At 41.7% G+C, this 17,782-nt stretch overlaps 1 long non-coding RNA gene across 2 annotated transcripts; it reads left to right on the top strand.

Annotated features, from left to right (window-relative positions):
- The first annotated feature begins 14,721 nt into the window (after positions 1-14,721).
- LOC147752489 (uncharacterized) lies at positions 14,722-15,724 on the top strand. 2 transcript variants are annotated; one of them, XR_015313950.1, is made up of 2 exons: positions 14,722-14,877; positions 15,443-15,724. It is a non-coding gene; the product is annotated as an uncharacterized LOC147752489 (long non-coding RNA). The 2 variants fall into 2 exon arrangements; XR_015313949.1 differs by having other exon boundaries at positions 14,730-14,877; positions 15,418-15,724.
- Positions 15,725-17,782: the final 2,058 nt, after the last annotated feature.

Genomic DNA, 17,782 nt, shown 5'->3' with positions numbered 1-17,782 from the left:
TTATAATAATAGCGATCTTTTTTTTTTTTTTTTTTTTTTGTATTTTTCGTACGGTTTTGCAAATTTTTCGTTGCGAAACGATAGGTGCAATTCATGCGCCGATTGTTCATCTTGTACAAATTTAACTACGTCAAATTTGGTATTTCCCTGAGCTTCCCTGTCCGAATATGTACGTGCTGTAGTTTTAGAATAACTCAGTGCACATGTTAAGTTGAAAGGCTGTCATGTTGAGCAAGATTGAAAAAACGCAACACGTAAGGTAGGCGATTTAAGCTGACTGGTTTTGGCTAAATAGACGAGTTCGAAATGAGGGACGCGTACGGATAACCAGCTGCTACTAGCTGGTTATTCTGTTTATTGCATTTAGTACACGTTGCCTAACATCATCTATTGAACGTTGTTGGTATCCTGCAATAGTCACCCCGGCATTTGAGCCAGAGCCAGCTAGCGTTGGCATACCTGGAAGGCAAAAAAACATAATCAGAAATCGGGTACAAACAAAAACGAATTTGCCTACCCCTAGAAGTGGCAGGGTAGAAGGTTGACTAGAAGTACAGCGCCATAAAGTACTACGTAATATAAGGAACAGCAGCTCATGACAAACACCTCATGAATCTATGATGCAAGCGCACTGGCTGGGTCGCCTGTCAGCCAGTATTCACACATTTGGGTCCATCCTGCATGCCCGGAACGCTGAGTTGCGTGTTGTCAAGTGAAGTCTTCATTGCGTCCTCGACACTCACCGGCTACACGTTCAATTGCCACTCTGTCTGCTCCTGTGTTCCGCCAAGCACGTGAATTATTCCAAACCGCTCTTTTCTTTCCTCCCTTACAAACTGTTCTCAGTAAAAGATTAATGAGCCATATGTGAATCGTCACCAGATCTTGACGGTATCATTTTAATTTTGCCTTATGATGGTTATGCGTTGTTTTATCCAGGTACAAATATGCCCCATTTTGGCTAAGCACATCTACGGCCAACAGCGGTACTCTACGAGCGTACCTGTGCTTTTCTCACATGATTTGATGTTAGACCTGGAGAACTCTATCTAAGCTAGCAATTCAACATCGTAACAAGTGACAATTTTGAATGTTAGTTGTTACTAGTTCAGCGATCAGGATTTGTCTCTTGACCATCTCTCCGCTTGCTTACATCCAACGGTGATATTATATTTGGTGATTTGTTCAGTTAATCATATATAAGTAAATATCTTTGTATATAAAGCATATGATTTATTCCCCTCAAAAATTTCCTTTGCATAGTTCGTAAAAGATTATAGTAAAACTTTATTCCAAAAGCTGACTTTATAGCTAAGGTCAGCTTTTGGAATCTAAGAAATAAGAAGGAATTAAGTTTAAGGAGGTCTCACCAAGGAGTAGAGGGAACACAGATAGCATAAGCGGCGCGACAAGTCCAAGGAAACCGATCAACGGCAGAAACAGTAGAATCGCTATGAGGGCCGCATCCAATCCACAGGTTTGCCTATGGCCGCTCTTGTCTACGAGATACTTGAACTGTTGTAACTTAACATAGATAAGAACAAGATTATTAACAGTAACATAACATAACTTATAAACGACTCGGAACGGGCCGCGTCGATAAATAATTCACAATTTAAGTTTTACGACTGGTTCTTACGCTCCAAATGATCTTCTCCTACTTATTAAGCTAATTTGACCCTATCTCACCGTGTCCAAATGCAGACTGACGTAATAGTAAAAACTGTTAATTTTCGTACGGTAGCAAAAAATGTGATCGTCATTTGCTTTTTATCTTGCGTTATGATGTCAATTAACGCCTCTTTACTAAGACAGTGTGTTATCCGCCAACAGCAATAGACCGTACTGGTCATCGAAACCAATCTGTTGATAAATAATCGAGGTGGTAAATCCGTTTTCGATAGCGACGTCCGCCATTTTATGTTAGAATTTTAATTTTAGGACCTTGAAGTCCACTTCTACGAGCCAAGTCTCGCAGATTATTAACTACAAAATCGCTGAAGTCATTTATTAGGCACGAGACTGAGGCAAGTACCAGTTGCCACTGGATTTAAACAATGGTATAAAATTGGAAATCTAAATAAAACTTTGAAGGTCGATTTTCAAGTTTGGGTCCTCTTGGATTTTTGTTATGAAGTCTAGACTGCACGTCAGAACGAAGCAAATGTGTCTAAATATCATCGTCAAAAATAATTTATTAACTTCACTAATTGTGTTTCTTTGCGATTCGAAGATGAAATAGAGGCAGATCCTTTGATGTCTTTATAAATTCATAGTATGCCAGAGGAAGAAATGAACAGACCTCCTCAAAAAGATGTACTTAACTAATCCTATGATCTTGAAAACCAGTAGTACAATGATTCTAGACATGGTATCTCTTGGGTCAGGTGTGTTTGGGACCAGGATACGTGTGTATGTTCAAACAATGCAAACCTTCCGATCCCACTCAGACGATTCATCAAAATAATCGGGCGTATAGTGGTGGCTGCTTCCTTTTTTGCTGGCCTCTACGCCCAGTAAATGTGTCCATAGGGTCAGCCAGATGACACCCAAGGCCATAGCTAGCCATCTTCTGAATAGCATTATTACTTGCTTGCCACTTTACGACGTTTTGAGTATGTTCGGCTTCTCCTATCCTTTAATTGCACTTCTCCTACTCAGTAACCGCTAGTCACAGCTGGGTCCACAACCTCCGCCACCGAACGTCGCGACCGGGCCACTCTGATCATTAATGATCTCTCCTAGAGCTCTCGGTCGGAACGTGTTTCACATTGTATCGATACACGGGTTCGTTGTTGCATGGAGAACATTTTACCATTCACCATCGGTTTGAATCGTGGCCATAGCGCTTAAAGTAACTTCATTTATACACTGCTTCTTCGTCTGTAAAGTTGCTCTTCTACATAGCATTATTCTATCGCAGAGGTGAGGGTTAGTGCCACAGTTGAGTATACAACGTGTTGATTCGACGCCACGTGCCTGTTTCCCCCCCCACAACACATCGTTGTCTTGAAGAAACGAGCTAGTTTCGTCCACCGTGTCTTCGTTATCGCACCTAGCCCTACTTCACGTTAGCACCCGATGAGTGATTTCCGATTCCAGCAGAGCGTGTCGAAATGCACGCAGTGTCGAACAAATGCATCGCCGTTCGTGGCAACGTGTCTAGTTTGTGCGACCTCCCTAAATTGATTGGCTTCTATTTCAGGCACCACTATATAGGCACGCCTATCATCCATTGGAGCGGTTGCCTATGAAGAGGAGTGCTCTCTTCTACGCCTGTTTCCTTTACCCAACAAGAACAATAGTGTAAGAGAAGAAAAGACGCATCGGAAGTTATCTTACTTCAAACCGTTTTGACGAAGAAGGCCTGTGAACGGACGGGACGAGCTATCTGCGTCCACGGCATTAATTACACCGCCTAAGGCATTTAAAACATTATCAAGTTCAGTTGCCGTTCGATGGTTCGACCTATATTTGTGATTTGGACGATGCACTAGCAATTCATATGAATGCAACAGTAATATTTCAGTTGTCATTGAAAGTCTGTTACGTAGCAAATAGGATGACGGTCTGATTAGGCTAGTCTTAGAGAAGCATGCTAACACTGGGTGGCGCGCGCCTAGGTTTTTGATTCGATTGAGCGAAATATCGATCAGGCACACATCAGCTGTGCTCTCCCTTCAATACTAATGCTGTATCTGCCTTCATTATCTCAAACGAGTCAAGGGACATTTCCATGGTGATATCTGTATAACTTGCGACTTTATAAAATTGTCACTTTAAATACCGATTCAGTTTCTCAGATCAGTTTTTCAGTGGACCGAAATACGCTTTTAAATGACATATACTTTTAATGCTGTATATAAAGCAAAAATGATTAGCAAATACCGGTTGCTCAGGATAAGCTTGGACGCATCTGCCGTTGCTCCCTCTTAAGGTACAAGTGAACCTATATCTGGACGAACGTTACTGCGTGTTCCAGCAGAAACAATTCCATTATTAGGCTTATTAATTAGGCTTCAAGATTGTAAATAAAAAAATTTACGAGTAGTAACAATCGTAAATAAACCCGCTAAGTATGCCTAGGCTCGTTGAGGTGTCGCTCAAAGACGACACAGACAAAACAATCTGGAGAACGAAATTTTTCCTAGCCTGACAGTCTCAGAAATACAGCATCTAAACAGGGCTACTGATTCAAAGAGCGGAAAGGGTGCCAACTTACTAATAGTTGAAGCTTATCTGAATGACCCAATCAGTGATAGATACTTACCTTCCGGCAATAGGAAGTAGTTATCAGAAACGACTTTCGCGCTTTGCTGATAAATTCTCGAGGCCTTTTTTTTTTATTGATCCCTGTTGTGAATCTTTCGGTTCGCTTGTTTCAAGTCTTCTATGCATTCTTCGATCGCCGCACGGAAGCCGATAACGACATTGAACGACGATTTGGGACGAACAAAAGGACTTAGTTTCTTGCGGGGGTTGACCAGCGTAAAGATATCAGACATTAGCTGTAACGGCTCGTACGTTTGCTGCTAGAAACAGCCCACCTCCAAAAATATAGCTCGATATGTCCTGCATGCACTAAACATCAAGCTAATCAAAGATTCATGATGACACTGACTAATGGCACACACTGTTGATGATGAATGCTGTTTTTCCTCGAATTCTAGCAGCGAATATTATCGTCATGATTTACAATTTTTTCTTTTTCGTCCTGCTGGGAAATTTTCACATTCAGTATTGAAGAACTCATCCTACTAGCTTCTGGGACCCTCTTCATTTTTAGATATAGTTTTGCGAACTTTATTTAGCAGTAGCCGTCAGTAGGTGATAATCTGTCGGCAAGCAGTCCGGAGAATAGGACAACAGGAAGAACCATTCCAGTGAAGCACGGTGGGTTTAACAATCTTTGCCTTGTGTGGCCCCACATTATATATAAGAAGACTGATTATTGTGCCTTTTTCACGTTTTTCTATTGCGTAGTCTTGTTTATCGATGCGACTGGGCCACTTACAAACCCCTGTGAACCGTCTTGATTCCTTAAACATTTCCTAGTGCTTAGGACGTTTTCGGTCCCATTAAGCACAAAGCATCGTTTTTTTTTTGGGTTGAGGATGATTTAATTATTACTTAGCCTAACCATACTGAGGTGGACCCTGAGGTAAAATGTCGTTTTACAATTTGGCAAACCACTCGCAAGCAAGCTCTTTCAAATACAGAAACCCCTTCGTACACAACATAAACGGTTTGTTTCAGTAGCTTTTTGATTTCGGCAAAAGGCAAAGTAAAGTAGGTGTCGTGCGCGTACCGTTCTTTCACTGGGAGCATCTATCTATCTTTCGAGCTTTGCATTGTTTGTCACCCTTGTTTATATACTTTGTTTTCAACATTACATTTCCTTCTTCGCTCAGCTGTTACGGGGTTTCGTTGATTGTTAGTCTGGAGCCTCGACTATTTGCTGTTCATCTTTTATATTCTATCCAAAATTAATTTCACTAGCCAAGTTTGTATTTACAAAATAAGCAATTTATAGCACTGCGTATTTTTGTTACGTACTACTCGGGCAGCAAGGAACATAAAACGCTAAAATTGATATGAGTTCTTCAATCCAAGCGCATCTATTTCGAAAATGATATGATTTCTTCTGTTGCAACTGGAAGAAAGACGCAAGTGTCAGGTTCTATCTATACAGCCCCGAAAAAGCCCATTGATTAACTGCCGTTCGGGTTCTTGTCGCTGTCCTTTGTTGTTGACAATGAGGTTGTCGACGTTGTTATCGCCGTTGCCATCTGCCCTCAGGCTGCTGAAGCCCCCAGAGGCCGTTTACTTTGGTTCCAAATTTGTTCTCCGCCCTTCGATTCCTGCGTAGACCCGTTACGATCTCGCTGTCTCCCACTGTTCGCCGTTATCTCTTGTCCACTCTTATATTTGCATAAGTCGCTGCTACACTATCTCAATGCCCTACAAGCTTGATACTTGTGCGCCCCGCTCGCAGACAATCGACTTCAGACTGACTGTCCGAATAGTCCAGATGTAGCTGTCACTACAGCGTTCCACGAATGCTGAAATGGGGAAGTCAAACTGCCTTCTTTTTGGGCGGAAATATTACAATTGTCTAGCCTATTCAACCCGCACACGTACGGTGGAGTTTGGCGAGGGTTCAGCTATTAAGGCCGTCGCCGCTGCCAACGTCGCAATCGTGGCCACAGCCGCGGCGGCTCACAATGCTACTGGTCGATCGGGTTGGCCGTACAAACCTACAATCAAATTTCTTATTATTATTATAGTCAACAAAGGGCACATTTAGCAGGGAAGAAAATGAGTCAACCTAAGGACTCTTAGTAGTCGAAGACTTTCTTTTGTACCGCCATCACTATTGCTACAGGGAGGAAAAGTCAGAGCAGGCGAAGGAGGTCCCCGCCAGAGAGAGAGAGAGAGAGAGAGAGAGAGAGAGAGACAGACAGAAGTGGACGAAACAGCAGGGTGGAAATGACGTAGGCGATGGCAATATTTACGTCTAGTAGCTGATAAGATCTCTGTAGTCCCTAGCTAACGTAAAATGGAAGAACGAAGAGTGGAATGAGGAGATCTCTTAATTGGGTAGCAAATGTATCGCCGACAATTTGGCCTCTCTCTTGTCTGTGGTTTATTTTGGATAGGGGTCGATTTCAACACTTACACCGTAGTATCAAAAAGGCAAGATAGTTATATAAGTGTTATTTTTCATTCTATCTTTTATACGAGAAATCATATCAAAAGATGTCGAAAAAACCTGACAAAAAAAATAATATAACTTTAATGTTTGGTGCTAAAAAAAATCATTGCACGACAATAAAGTTTCCGTACGTTCAGTTGTACGCCCGTTACCTCCATTAATCATTCCGTCAGAATCATTCCATCACGAAACAAAGTGTGTCGAACTGCGGGCTCGAACCTAGATCACAACGCGTCCCTAAAAAAATCAGGTATATACGTTACCCACTAAGTAATAATCAGCACTTAACGAATCTTCTGATTCAGTAAAGTATGTCTTTAGCCTATCATCTACTGCGTGCGTGAACTATGTCGCAACAATAGAAAACGGTATGCCTTGCCCCTTCTGCGGAATCAACTTACTCATCAGTTTAAAAGCACAGTGCGAAACGTTTTCGTGTTTTTCGTCCAGCGTCAAAATCGTTTGATAGTGCTTTGGACGCATGGCCCCCACCACGAAATGAAGTGTGTGATCCATGTCGAGATCCGAAGCTAGACCGCCACGTGTTTCAAATTTTATTAGAAAAACACACTACGCACACCGCGGAGGGGACAAGATATATCGCAAAAAAAAGTAGTATTATAAATATCGATGTTGCTTTTATGGCACGGAGCAATGCTATAGGGTGATTGCCTATAAATTCCTTTTCCAATAATACAGGGACGACAAAGTGTCTGGAACGAGCAGCTGATTAGTTGAACATTTTAAAGTTTCGCTATATGGGGGAAGTTCTTCTGCAGCAACATATATCATCTCATCAGACGGCCGTGAAACTATGTTCGATGAAATCATTGCTGTAGCCGCTATGCTAGGCGATGTATCAAGTAAAAAAGTGTTGCCCTGCTGGAGGAAACTGTAACGTATAGCAGCAACTCCCAGCATCTGAACCTGCATAATAGATAAATCCACGATGAGTGTGAAGGCGTCGGGGAGCAGCTAGCAGGACCGTGTGAGCTACGAACGGTGATGACCATCTAAGCAGCCTGAAGGTAGCTTGGACGTCAGAGGCATGTTATGCTTCTACCTGTTATACTGGCGCTAACTGAATGCGACAACAAAGTTGGGAGATCGCCAACGAGTAAATCCCGTTTGAAATTTGTGTCAAGCCCTAATGACGCTATAATTTATTTAGACGTTTAAGGCGAGGTAACCGTTTGGCACTGCATCGATGCTCCTTGTAAGGACTGACATTATGGGTAGTAATGGTGATACGCGCCTACAAATCGACTTAGTAATAAGTAATTTATTCGAAAGCATATTACTCTACGTCTGTTCATTACTGTTGTACAGTGCTTTTCTAGGCCTCTCCTATCTGCTGGTAATTTTTTTGCAGCACCTTCCTGTAAATGGCACAAAATACGATCCGGCAAATGAGATAAGGTACATGCTGATACCGGTTTATTCATACGACAAGCAGATCAAGAAGGGAGTATTTTTTGCTACTTTCTGGCTTTTTTACCAGAGCAGCTGGTCCGTTTTTTAGATTTAAAAATGATCGTAACAAAAAGTTAACTTCTAATAGGGCGATTTCGTTTGTAAAGACATAAATAACGCTGAGAGTTGATATACTCAGCCAAGAGCGTTATTTCTAGCATAGAAAACATCGTAAATTTTGTACCTTATTTTTGATTAAAGGAAATCACTTTCATTGAACTTAGTCAGAGGGTATATAGCTTTTTAGGCATTTTATACATAAAACGATGCTGCAGGTTATTTTTTAAAAATATGGTTTCTTAAATGGAATCGTTTTGATACCTATAAAGTGAACATTGCGGCTTGGTGCAGTAAAGAAGATACTGCGTAGGTCATGCATCGGTATATAATAGAATAGCATTAACGAATGGTAAAGGTATAAGCCAACGATTCCATTCTTACGCATTGCACATTATATATTGTCCTTACATCAGGCTTCTACACTGATAGATTCAAAACATCGTCTCGTTTACTCCCTATCGATGTGGCACATCTAGTCCAAACGTCAGAAGCGTGGTCCGGCAGCTAACTTACGCTGCTACCCAGCTTCGGCTGTACGACAGCGGTCCTCTCCGTCTTCGTTCCATAGTAGAGTCTCCATCCTCGTGTGAATGGAACCCCTCGACGCGGTAGCATTTTTTGCGCGGACGAGGCAAACATTCGAGGAATTTGCTTGTCGAGCATTTCAATCGAATGAAAAAGCATGGTAGAAATGGGATAACAGCAGCTGTTGAGAAAGGCAAGCAAAACTGCCTGTCAGAAAGAGCTGGCTGCTCCCTCTTCTCTTGCTGCGTTCGATCTTGTTCTACAGCCATGGCCCGTTCCGAAGCTCGGGGGGCTTTGCCACCGCTAACAGCAGACTGTGCGCAAATTCAAGAGAGAAATGAGAAGAGATTGGAGAAAGGCTTGATTGAGAGTTACAGCTAGCTCGGAGGGTAAACTCACCTGCGGGGTGATCGACGGAGCGGCCTGACAGGAACCATGCTGCTACTGCTGCTGCTGCTGCCGCCGCACTGTCTTGAGGAGCAAAGAAAAGACGAGAGATCCCAATAGCGAGATCACAGACGGACGAGAATGTAAGAAAATGGGGGGCAAGGGAGAAAATCCCCAGGAGGTGAGGAGTGAAACTAAAAGGAAACAGCGGCCAAAACTGAAAGCTAATCAATTTGCGCATAATAGCCGGAGTGGTAGCATTGAAAAAGCATGAGGAGTCCCTGCATAAATTGCAGCCGACTGAAAATGCTAATAGCTGTTGTGATGAGGGACTGGGTGAAAATAGGGCCGACTTGACGAAGGCATTCATGCGTTGATGGCCCAGTTATGTTTACACTAAAAACGGGAATTTGACTCAATAACAAAAGAAGTTTTGGGCTAAGAAGTAATTAGAGACATGGCTAAATAATTCAAAACTAACGCACCGTATTAAAAAAATCTAGATCCTATGGAAGTACAACGAGCGATCCGAGACAAGCGCTTTAAAAGTTGTATTCAAGTAGAAATCTCCGTATCTGTGTCAACTGCATTTTGTCGTGGTCTACTTATACAAAATATGAAAAGATGAGTGAAAGGTGAGTGATCAGAATGGTCTATCTTTCCTTCGCAACGGTATGTTGTGTCCTACGTTGTTCCTTTTTCGACCGCTCTCATATCTGTTCTTTATGTCGCCGGTCCTTTAAGGACAAAGTGCTTATAATTTTCAGTATTTGAAACAAAAAATTTGGGACAAAAAATATTCATAGCATACTCGAAATAAGGATACCATATAAGTGAATAAATTTGGTCGAACATTGATAGGTAAATCAGCCTATGTATAACAATATATCCAAACAAAAACATATTTTGGTTATCTCTATGAGCAGACCTAATATAAAAGTAATGTTTTTATCAATAGACCACGTTATCACTATCAGGGATCTTGCTTTCCCGTTATGGCAGACGTCCCGCAGGGATCAATTCTTGGCCTAACTAACTCTGAAGAACAGTGGCTACGACAAAGCGTTCGAAACACCCCACTTCTCTATCGGAGAAGATAGAGCCGATTACGTACGCCGACGACGTAGCATTGTTATTCCTTAAGACAATTGCCAATGCTGCACTCGCTCGGGTCGAAGACCGAATGAACTGGAAAATGAATTATACCTGCAGGTGAGACCTCATAAATACAAAGCCATTATTCTTACTAAGAGGAAGTTCAGAGAAACAAGCATCAAAATCTGAGGCTCAGGACAACTTTCAGGTACCAAGGTGCCACCTTAGATATAAAACTAATAGGTGCTGGACACACGGAGTACGTGGCTAAAAAAGCTTTTAGAGTGGGGCTACATCTAGCAGTGTACTCTCCTAGAAGTAAAAGGGGCGAGAGAAGCTGAATGACATCTTCTGGCCCCGATAGCGGATTCAACAGCGTTGTACGCCTATTCAGTCTGAGGCAACAAGGCCCTGAGCTCCAAAAGCAACAGGGAGAAATTGTTGTCGACACAAAGAGCTGTCACGCTTCAGGTTGTTGGAGCAAATAGGACGGTGCCGTTGGAAATGGTAATGGTACGTACCAGAATGCTCCCGTGGGGCCTTCTGACAAGGCAGGTCCTCAAAAGAGCGCTGGGCGAGACACCCGATTTTACAGTTGTGAAGAGATCCGCACTAGAGAAACGGAAAGAAGGCTGAAAATATCGTACATCGGACCACACGGAAAGGATCAAGTAAAAGTGGACGAGAAGGGTGATACTCGTTCTCGATCTATAGTACGAAGGTTCGGATGGTGAAGTGCCGTACTATCAGACACACAGGTTCGCGCAGGAAACGGACCGCTTCGAACAGCTATGCTTCGGATTAACGAAACAGGCATGAATACATGCGTATTGTGAACGCCGGGTAAAAGAAACGATGTAGAATATTTGGTTACGGAATGCGACGCACAGCGAGGAGCATACAAAAATTAGCATATGCCTACATTCACCAGCATACAATAAGAAACGTTGTCCTAAAGGTACCCATCTCCGACGCGATGTAAGAGCGCAGACAGGAATATCTAGAAGGAATTATGCGTCTGATGTAGGAAAATAGCTGAGGAAAAAGAATAGAGGAATAGAAAAGAAGATTAGGCAATAGTGTTCACCTGGTGGCTATATAGGTTAATGCCTGGGCAGGAGTCCAAAGTCAACAAGAACGACCAACGGGAGGGTCCTCTAATATAGGGGAAGCAATGCTAATGTCCTTTCCGTAAACATTCCCGAAGGTCAGATAGCCTTTTACTTTCAAATTGGGATACTAAGGCTTAGCAGGTAGCAGGTCCGTAACAAAATAAGTGCCTCACCGCGTTCAATTCCGTAAGTATATATAACAAAAGCACAAGCATCCCTATTAAACCTATGACGAAGGACGTTCCTTAAACATCGCTTTTATCTGTCCAATGAAATGGGCATTTATAGTATAATATATCACCACACATGAACGTACTTTAGGAGAGCTTTGTCAGTAGCGGTTGGATTTGTATTCTCATTAGTCTAGCAAGGACCTGCATAGTCAGGTACATGCCGTCGTGATTTTTGTGTTTAAGCAACGCTACTCTATAATCTTGCTACCAATTCGAAACTCATAGGTTTGGAATTGGGAATAAACTTCGTCGTAATGAGCTGCTTTAGTCGTATGTTAGATGTTGCGGTAGATGTTCCGTACTAAAAATAGAGGCTTCGTTCTGCTAATAAGATACGGGTCACGTGGACCATCTGAAGTTTATGCTTATTCATAGTGTGCACAGTCAAATCCACTCAAAGTATCGTTGGACGGACATTATTATCATATATTAGATGTCTCCCAAATTCATTAAAATGGTAAAATGTATTCATCATTATTAAACTATATAGTTACTCTCGTTAAATAGGAGGAGATCGTTTTCGCGTCTTAAACTAAACGCATGTTATACGTTTTTATGCGGCATATTTGTTCCTAATTATCCAGTGGCGGCTTTCTACCTCTGAACAGGAGATTGTAAGTGACAACTCATTCGGTCGTACGATAGGTGCTCCACTCAACTGTCTTTGACAGAGTCGACTATACTCTACTGAATTTCTTAATATAATCGTCTCGGAAGCAGTGCTTTATTTTGCATCTCCTAAGTCCGTCCTTTTACTGCTCGATCCTAATATTTTCATTTACTAATAGTAATTTATTCTTGTCCTTAGTGAATTAGGGTTTTTATCGGGTTTATAGTTGGTGTTTATCGTGCGAATTATTTTAAGGATCGCTTCGATCTAAAAATTGCGTTCCGTTTTTATCGAAAAACTTTAAACCTATGGTATCTTGTATACAGCCCTACTACGACAATGAAAATATCAAATTTTTACAGAGCATGATATTGTAATGGTATTATACGAGCGCGGTCTGTATTGCTTAAACCTAGAGACATTGTGTTCACTTATCATGGTGTCACTCTCGACTCTATACAGTATGCTCACTTTTTTTTATTTGAAAAGCACTAAGAGTTTTGGCAGTAATTGCGCCTGACCGTCTATCGAGGGGCTAGCTTGCCCGTCGGCCGAGTTCGAGCGACTGTATTGCCGTACGATAAAGCCCAGCACTTTCAGTCCACCAAGCAGTATACTTAAATGACAGAATTTCTGCTCTGGACGCTTACGTTGCATGCACCTTCCGAGGGTGGCATTCGAACGGAAACGGTGCAACTATCGGTTAAACTAATCTTAATTAACAACATCGTATTTCGGGTCGCGCCTTTCGCGGACCTTAGGTGAGGCCTTCTTATTTCGCTACGTTAACGTGATTACTGCACCCAGTGTAAGGATCTGAAAGGGGCGACTCAGAGAAAGCTGAGAGGATTTCAATAAAATTCATTACTACTTACATAAATATATAATAATGCTCATGTTACGATAGGTCACTTACTTTCACTCACGGAACGATGTCAGCTTACTTTGTCTGTTTCAATTTCTACTTATTACCGCTTCTTGGCTTAGGCCGCTTACATAAGCTTAGAATATGCACGTAAAAATTAAAAGCATATTTATACGATAGAAGGTATTGGATCCAAATAAAGCAATTCGCCACGACCTCATAGTAACTGACAGGTTTAAAAACTTATAGTATTTATCTCATATGTAAAATACGTAGCCATTTGTTAATTATCTACGGATACGTTCATAGCCTGCATTGATTAATAATTGTACCTTGATTCTTCGAATAAATGAGCGATAGAGATTTTTTCGCACGACCTAAAGCCAGTTTTAGAGCAACGAATCCTAAACCAAAACGCAATGCTTTTATTTTTGAATGATAAAGTCAAACTATGCTAAATAAAAATGCCCTATAACATTAAACTATATATATATATATATAGATTCCAAAATTACGAAAAATATAAATGTATATATAGGTTTGTTCAAAGTAGTTATACTGTACAGCAAGACGTTATACGGCAGGTCCTTATATATATCGTGTTTCTTGTATTTATAGCAATTTGTGTTATCGCTTTATCACGTCTGAGCCTTCAGCTTCGCTAGCCTAACGTTGTTACAAAGCAAATCTTCCCATTCGTTACGGCGTATGAATAGGCCGCTTTTGATCTTATAGGACCTCTCCCACTGACATAACTAGGTCACCAAACGCGATCTTTGTTTGTCAGGGCAAACGTTCGATCGTGAACGAACTCAGCGGATCAGTCGGGCAACTGCTTAAGTAGTCTGAGAGCTGATATCGCTTTTAACATTAAACTGATTTAGGACTGTTCGATAGCATTTCGTATGCGCGCTTGATTGCGTCAAACGCGTTCATCTAAAAGCTTTACTCCGCATTCAAGATAATTATGAATAAGCTCTGATATAATCCCGAGCCAACGCTTCGCTACAGAATGACCCATTTGTAACGGATATTATATTATAATTTTAGATATCTTTGACTCGCAAGTCGAATCTAAGTGTTCTATGAGAACGGTGTCTCAATGCGTCGTGCGCACCATAATGAGATCGCAGCTAGCTATAGATAGTACACCGTCAACTCACAATATTTTTTTTACCGGCCAGTACATAGCTTCGTTGCAAACGGTTACGTAGCAGGATGAATGAACTGTCTCAACATAATCATCAAAGACGTCCCGCAGGAAGACACCACCTGACTCAGATAGGGTGGGAGAGTGCCCACAATAGGCAGAGCGTCAGGTGGGGATGTGGACCGCAGAGTCTCGAACCGATCGGTTAGCTGGCCAATGGCATCGAAGAAACCATTGAATGAGTTCTATGCAACGACAACTCGACGCCACCAGTTTCAATGCGGTCTCAAAATAGGAAATGTGAGCTTACATGCGATATTCGAAAACACCGGTGTCCCACGGGAGTGGGTGCACCGCGGTGGCACGGAGTAGTAGGGCTGGTAGCGCCCAGTTTAGGCAGCCGCAGCGGCCCTTCACCTATGCCGTGTCCTATCCCGACGATGACCGTTTCCAATTATGGCTGAACCCATAGAGTACAGCATTTTCGTGCTTATATAAGCTGCCTCGTCCAGTTTATTTCTCGCAAACGAATACTAACCTAGTCCGCTTAAATACTTACCTATAATACTTACAGGGTAAGGAAAAGATTGCAGCAGAGCAGAAAATGTGCGACGACTATGAAACACACGTCGATCGTCCATTGGACCCCGAGGTGGGTGATCGAAAGTTGTCTAACAGCTAAACTAAATCTTGCGTTAAATGTTTCCTTTAAATAAGTGAATAAGATGTCTTTTGATGATTCCCTGAACAGCAGTACTTCTTCCTTATAGCAATGCTTTCTATCTCATAGTGTTGAAATTTTCATGATTAAAAAAAAACTTCAACTTAAAACCCGATACCCAGACAGTTTGGATATTATTTTTTTATTACTATAAGGCGAGATCTTAGAGTGATTCATGATACTGGAATATGTGAGATTAGCTAGAGATATAACTAGAATTACCAACCATCGTATGATTACCCGTCCAATTCTTGCCCTGTTGTTATAAAGATAATATTGTTACGGTGTATTTATATTCCAAGATGTGATTATCTGATAGACAAGTGCGACAGCAAGACTTAGGTAAGCAGGACGCCTTTGGTACAAAGCGTACGTTTATCCACTGATCGTAAATAAACATTTTTGTGTCTTCAAACAGTATAAAAGGCGGCTCATTCTTGACAACGTTGTTCACCTAATGTTATTATTTAGCGTACGTATTTGCGGTATGTTCCAGGTGCGTCGTCTGATTTTGCAGCGTCGAGCCAGCCGTGAGGCGGATCTTCCTGAAGAGATTGATGGCAACCGATTTTCCCGAAAGAAGTCGACTGATTACAAGGAGTTTTCTAATGCACAGACTCTGGCTGATCTGCAGGAGCGATTTGAGAAAACTGTTACGAAACCACAAGCCTATACCTATCACGAGTAAAGAACAAGCGTCACAAAGATACCTGGATGTCAGTACGCTGTATGTCTATAATGACTAAATATATTTTCAGTAATTATCTGATCCTAGTAATTGTATGTGTTTTATTTAGGTATATCTGCGTCGCTGTCTAGATTACTGTGACAGTAAAGTCGGTTACGCCATACACGAACTAAAGGCTTTACTAGTTTAGGCTCTTTTTTGTTGTGTTTATCCAATTGTGATAAGCTGTAAGGTAATTAAGCGGCTGATAAAATGGTGTCATATGGTGGAAATCCCATACGAACGTAAATGTTTCACTGGCTAATTAAACGGGTGGCAATGTCCTAGCGTAGGAAAAATATTTGACGATATTTGTTTCGTCAACTCCACGCTACTGATGTGGTACAGGCGCGACGGGCCAACAAGGTGGCGCAAATCTAGAATGGGGCAAAAGGGACTTTCGGGCATAACATCGGTGAGCTAAATATCAATAGCCACTGCTGCCGGTGTCAGTCTCAATGCAGGGGACGAGATAATTGAAGTAGCTCAGAGTATCCTCCTGCACTATCCCAGAGGAATTCTTCAGGCCTGCAGCGTCTGCTTCTAGGCGCCAAATCAGAGGAATAAACTTAAATCAAATGAATGCAGAGCATATCGCTGTATTTGTCAGAAAACCTCGGCGGAAAAATCATCGAGGCGTATTTACGTTTCTTCGTCATTATCTCTTTAGTATTAGATGTTTGTTCGCATTGAGTCTATCAAAAATAGGTAAGCTATTAGATTGATCTTTGATGGAGGTAACTAGCGCTTCGAAATACATCCGTTGTTAAGATTATATGCGGTTTATCAAATAATTTCTCCCGCAGTCGCTGTTCGGTGAAAATCCTTTTGCTTTGCTAGGACAGCCCTTTCGGTCCGGTATTGCTGACGTCATTAATTGCTCCATAGCAATGGCATGACTTTGGAGACAGTCATTAGGGCGAGCCTATCATATTCGTAATGTCATTTACTGATCTAATTCATTAGCTTGCCCGTGTGTTGTGGTCGATTCGTTCGATACTGCCTTGTAGTGTTTAGCCCAGGACGAGAGTTAACAGTCTATCGGGTCGTTGTGTTACTACGTGAGAGGTTGAACTATAAACAAAAAAAAAACTGCTGACAAATTCGAAATAGGAACGAACATCACCTTACTGCCAGTGTTACTAAATAGACGAAAGAGTATATTTAGCTGCACTGTAAAGTAGCGGACGGTTGTATCGAGGAAAATAACACGCCGTTACTATTGTGTTGTGTTTACAAGAGAATGCTACACTTACGCTGGCAGATAGTGAATAGTTTGCATTCAGTGACGGTCCCGATGCGAGGTCACTTTTAGTATGCGTACGGCGTCCACGTGACTGTAGCTCAACTACGTAAATGAACAATGCTACGTAATGAAACGTACGGATCGCTATCGGCGTTTCTTGCTTTGTTACTGTATGCCACCAGCCTCTAGTCGACTATGTAACTACTCAAATGACTTTCCCTCAAACGGAACCCTCGGATGGCAACGAATTTTTTCATATCTCCTAATGGTTCCTTTTGTTTGACGTAAACGTTTACGTATAGTAGAAATACACCATAAATATTGCGAAGTGGCTTAGTGTGCGTGTCTCTTCGAATCATAGATTCGGATGGAAAAACAAAAACAAAACTCAACGTCGGCTTATATGCTGCGATAATGCCAGCAACATGCAACCATTTCTAGTATAGAATAATCTCTATTTAAGACGCTTGTCTAACAAAAAAAAACAAGCCAGGAAAGCTAGTATTTTAAAGGCAACGAAAATTAAATTTAAGTTATCAAATCAGCGCTATCGTATGGTAGACCTTGTTATACAATGAAACGTATAGCAATATTAACTTAACTTTGACAAAACATTTTCCACATTAGAACCGCTCTAGTGTTAAGTTCTTGACTTTGAAACGCCGCTAGATTGATCCGCTGTTCCGATGCTTTTGGAACAACGGTTCTTTAGCCGCGCGAAACGGCTTCGTCTGCTATCTTTTTTGGACGGGCAAATGTTGCTAGAACATTCAGCGTATGTTAGCTCTGCTGTAGTTGCCTCAGCAAGCGGGAGGTTTTCACGTATTTGTTCACGCGAGGCGTGTTACCTCAAACGGTCCATT

This window comes from Varroa jacobsoni, unplaced genomic scaffold, assembly GCF_002532875.2.
Source record: "Varroa jacobsoni isolate VJ856 unplaced genomic scaffold, vjacob_1.0 scaffold_1222, whole genome shotgun sequence".
Lineage (NCBI taxonomy): Eukaryota > Metazoa > Arthropoda > Arachnida > Mesostigmata > Varroidae > Varroa > Varroa jacobsoni.
The sequence above is the reverse complement of the archived record's forward strand: the minus strand, read 5'-3'. Positions and strand labels throughout refer to the sequence as shown.